Source organism: Pinus tabuliformis, chromosome 7 (assembly GCF_031772625.1).
Source record: "Pinus tabuliformis cultivar Carrire ecotype Pingquan chromosome 7, CPIR1, whole genome shotgun sequence".
Taxonomy (NCBI): domain Eukaryota; kingdom Viridiplantae; phylum Streptophyta; class Pinopsida; order Pinales; family Pinaceae; genus Pinus; species Pinus tabuliformis.
This window is the reverse complement of record NC_142293.1, coordinates 1,478,975,256-1,478,979,935: the sequence shown is the minus strand read 5'-3', so window position 1 is coordinate 1,478,979,935 and position 4,680 is coordinate 1,478,975,256. Positions and strand designations below refer to the sequence as shown.

General features: G+C 41.7%; 1 pseudogene; it reads right to left on the bottom strand.

The window, feature by feature from the left end:
* Positions 1–761: 761 nt before the first annotated feature.
* LOC149253413 (AT-hook motif nuclear-localized protein 10-like) lies at positions 762–3,813 on the bottom strand (annotated as a pseudogene).
* Positions 3,814–4,680: the final 867 nt, after the last annotated feature.

Here is a 4,680-nt window from a genome sequence, read left to right as displayed (position 1 = left end):
ATTTCTGACTCTGTAATTGTGATCGACCACACAACTTGTATATAGTTGCCAAAGCATATTATGGATTTGGCATCGTCGGTTCTGGGTGTGCTCGATCGTAACAGGCGTCCAGATCAGAAGCTTTGCTGGAGCGTTGTGTCTTCTGCCAAGCCTGGTTGCTAAAAATTGCATGGGATGGTTCGTATCAGCAGAGAACACTGTCAGCGTGAATTACTTTCGTAAACCAAAATTTTCGTACCGTATTATAACTCGAATGGAATCCTATTAAGCAATTTTCGATATTTTTCGACCAGTATGGCCGAACTTGGTGGCCGATGGAGATTTGAAAAAAAAACCAAATTCATGGACCCAAGTTCATTTAGTAATATTAGTACAATATTAGACTTACAAATCAAGGGCAATACATCATCAAAATACACCCCAGCAAATATGTGCCCTATCAATATCAGTGTCAGCAAATCCGAAGAGAAAAAAAAAACTCATCAATGCTACACAAGCAATGAAAAACTACAATCAGATTTTTTTGTCTCACGTCAAAAGCAGTTCCAGCTTGCATAGTTGTTTCAACTGTTCTGTAAGGACTACAAATTTTATCGGTTAGTTTACACGAGCATACACAAACTGATGATCCTTCAGAAACTATCCCAAAAAAATAATTGAAAACAATCCCGCCTACCTTTAAGGCCCTTCTCCATTGACCTGATCACTGAAAAATATAGTCAGTCAAATAGCCACAGAAAAGATTCCGAACATTTCTATAGTTACCCACCAGGTAAAGGGATGTTGATATCAGTGTTGCGTCTTAAATCTCCTGTAGACTGCGAGCCTGGCCAGCCCATGGACTGGGATGTGGCTATGTTCTGTATGGGTTTCCGAGCAGAAGTATTGCTAACTGAAGCTCCCATATTTTGATTAAGTCAAGGGTTACCCGCACCACCAATTTTACCTTCCGAGGACTCATTCACAACAACCTTTGAGATGGGGATGACCACTACTGGACCTCTTGAATACCCTGCCTGCGACTGGGCGATGGAAGGTTCAGGATTCACTGGCTTTGCCTGGTATTTTCGACCATTTGAAATGAACCTCCCTACGACCACCTACATTGACCTGGCTTCCATTAACACTCTATCCACCCCTCCACCAATAACATGGCCATCACGACCAGCTAGTGAAACACTCAGACTACCTGTTCTACTTCGTGTTCCACCATTCTCTGTAAGTAAGAACGAGCCTAATAAGGAGAGTATCTCAAACCAGCTCTCAAAAGTTATGGCACCACCAGAAGTTGATGGTTGTTGCAGTGTCACACGAGAAATTACACCGTTGGCTGAAAGAATAAAAACTGCTCTGGGCCCTTGTTGGGAGAATTCTATTATTTTAGTTGCAGCATCCTCTCTTGCCGCTATTTTTATAACATGAGGCGTGAAACCCATCCCTGCAGAGCCAACAAGCCATTCCCCAAGAGCAGCCAACTGCTGCTTCCTACCAGAACCCGGTGGCCTCCCTCTACCTTGGTTCTGTGTAGGTGAAAATGATCCCTCAACTGATGACAATGGAGTTAAGTCCAATGCCATAATTCCAACAGGTCCATATTAGGGACCGCAGAAACCGAACGTGCTTGCCAAGAAAAATTGGCAGCAACTTTTCTGGGCAGCAAATTTTCCATGTGTCAAAATTTTGACAGAAACACACTGAAGACTCTGTGAAAGAGCTTATTATTTCATTACTAAATATAATTATTTATAGATACGTACATAGGAGAATCAATAATGTTTTCCACTGGCTTGAACTGATGTCTCATTGACTCTTGCCGACTCACATTAAATTCGCTGACATGGAAACAGTGGGCGGTGCCATTGGTGCCATCGTGATTAATGTTCTAACACTTCCTCTTAATCACGACGACCTAAATTTTAACTTGCCTATTGGTCTAAGTCTCAGCTAGCCTTACAACAAAACATTTCATTTTTTCTTTCTTGCTAAAGGGTCCATGCTTGTTCATTTGCTGGTGCAGTTTCATCTTCACTTTTTGTGAAGCAGGTAAGTTCCCTCTGTGTGGACAGAGGCAACCCCTCTAGCCCTCGGGTGAGTCTAGTCACGGCAAGAACAATATCAAAGAAAATTCCCTTAGAGAGTTAATGTCATGAAGTGCTGCCTTCAAATCCTCGTTTGATGAAATTCTTGTTGTGTTGCTTCAGCTCTCGTTCTAATCACTTTTGTACCTGAAACAACAACAACAGACATAATAGAATACAACAAAAATGATCTACTTAAAGGGTTAAGGAACTTCAAGCTATCAATATGCAATTTGACAAAAGATATAGGAAATAAACCATTGATTTGTATTAATATGAACTGAAGTAAAACTTACAACCATGCCTTGACATTGTAGGTCTCCTTGAAGGGTCCTGTCAGCATGTCTCCACAAGAATTCACTCATGAATTGTCTCCCAAGAGGACGAATAACTCTCTCTCCTACCCAAAAGGAAAAATTATGATGCTAGGACACTCATACAATCAAGCCAAATCCACACAAAACTATCCCACGCTAAATTACATTAGAAGCTACTTCCAAACTCTCTCTAACTTTTAATTTCCACTAGCAAATCTCAGCCATGAAAGAGATATTTATAGGAGGAGGAGCCTCCATAAAAGATGGGAGAAAGAGCTTATCCCTTTGGGAGGTTGCACAAAAGGTGGAACAACCATCCCAAAGGAGAGAGTCGACCTGATCTGATCTAACAACCAACCCTTCGACAATTTGTTAAAACAAACTCACCAAAAGTAGCTCGTCGCGAGCGAAACATAGGGACAGAGTGGCGACGTCACTAGGCTTAGTTCAATCTTGGCCATCTTCGCGGGTGTAATCAATGATGACCCACGACGACCCAAAAACAGAGGTTAAAAAGGGTCTACTCGAAGAGTAATGAACTCAGGTATTCTTCCTGATATGACAAGGAAGACACTGACACATATTTTGTAACATGTCACAAAGCAGATGTCAATAACACGAACCGGCAGTGTCTGGTATCACGGAATGCGGGGTCAATGACAAAATACTGTGTAACAGATGCCCCCTAAAGCATGAAGGTCGAGAGAGTGGGAGGGGTGAAATGCTTTATGAATCCATAACTGAAACAAAACACCATCGCGGCGAATCTGCAAACTCAAGTACAACTGATATCTCTAATACATAAATACATAGTGAAAGGAAATACATGTGCATAAGGCATGGGCGCAACCATCCAGGAGATAAACATAAATGATCTGTGGTATGGACACAACCATCTAATCAGAAGGACCATATAAATGACTCAAGTATGGTCGCAACCACCCAATCAAAAGAGTCATGTATACAATCATGAACCAATCCACGCAACCTGGACTTATGGAAAGTTCTTCGCATTCGACGATAGTGTTTCATTATTGGCCTTCGATCGGGTGATTTCAAGGGTGTTCGACTTCGGATCATTCTTCACACTTCGTGGATTGTACTAGCAAAACCTTGAGAACCATTGACATTACTGGTGGTCTCTCTCGTGTTTGTTAACGACTTACATCATTAACCGGTAATCGATGACAAAATAATGTGTAACACCTTTCTAGCTTCCTTATGAACTTCCTCTGCTCCTTGCTTACTTACTTAACATCAACAACCTTTTCTGGATTGGCATGCAAGGCAACATCCTCAATAGTGAAAACAAGATAATCCAATCCATGCTCTTCCCACTTTCCATGAGGAGCCACCAAAATGCACTCATCTTCGGTCATGAGCAGCCTTTGAACAACATCTATAGTAGTATCCTCCATTGTCGCAACCATCTTAGAAGCGGATCCAATCACATTACTAACAATTGGGTTTAGGGACAAGCAAGTTTTTCTCTCATGTGGAATGGAATCCAGCTTTGGATATTTATGGTCATTAATAAAAATTTTATGTTCATCTAATAATTCTTGTGACTCAAAAATACTACTTGAATAAAAAATATTACCAAGCCCAAAAATACTTCCAAATGGGTTCTTTAAAAATGCATCATAAAAAATATCAGGATCCAACATTATCCCACTCATTGTACTCGAATCAGACCAGTGACCTTCTACCAGGCCTCTCCACTCACGGTGGCAGCCACAACTTTACACAAACAATCTTTAACCTTTATCTTCTCCTCCTGGGATTAAGCACTGACAAACTCAGCTTCAAATTGGATGTAGGCATAGAGACTTTTCCACTCACTCTGAAATGAAAATACAATTCTCACTCTGCTACACATGCACCAGTCACAAGTTGCAGCTCCACACTGAGCCAATCAACTCCCATGGTCATCTCTCTAGCTCTCGAGGCTCAACAGAAAATCTACTTCGATGCCTTCACAGTCGGCTTCCCTACTCACGCCCCAGGTACGGTACGTCTGCTTAACCAACTACCAAACAGAACTACGGCAATTTGTTTTCCTTTGCCACAACTGGGGCTTCACTCAATCAGCATTCTCACAATGATCAATTCACAACAACTCAACGGCTCTACTCACTACTAGTTTCTAGGTCACATATTACGACCGTTGCAGGTCCATGCAAGCACAACGGGATCCTTCACAGTGATATCTCCATACAATTCACAACTCTTCTAGTAGTCACTACTGTTCCCTCAAGCCCTCTCAACACAGTGCTATCGATGTC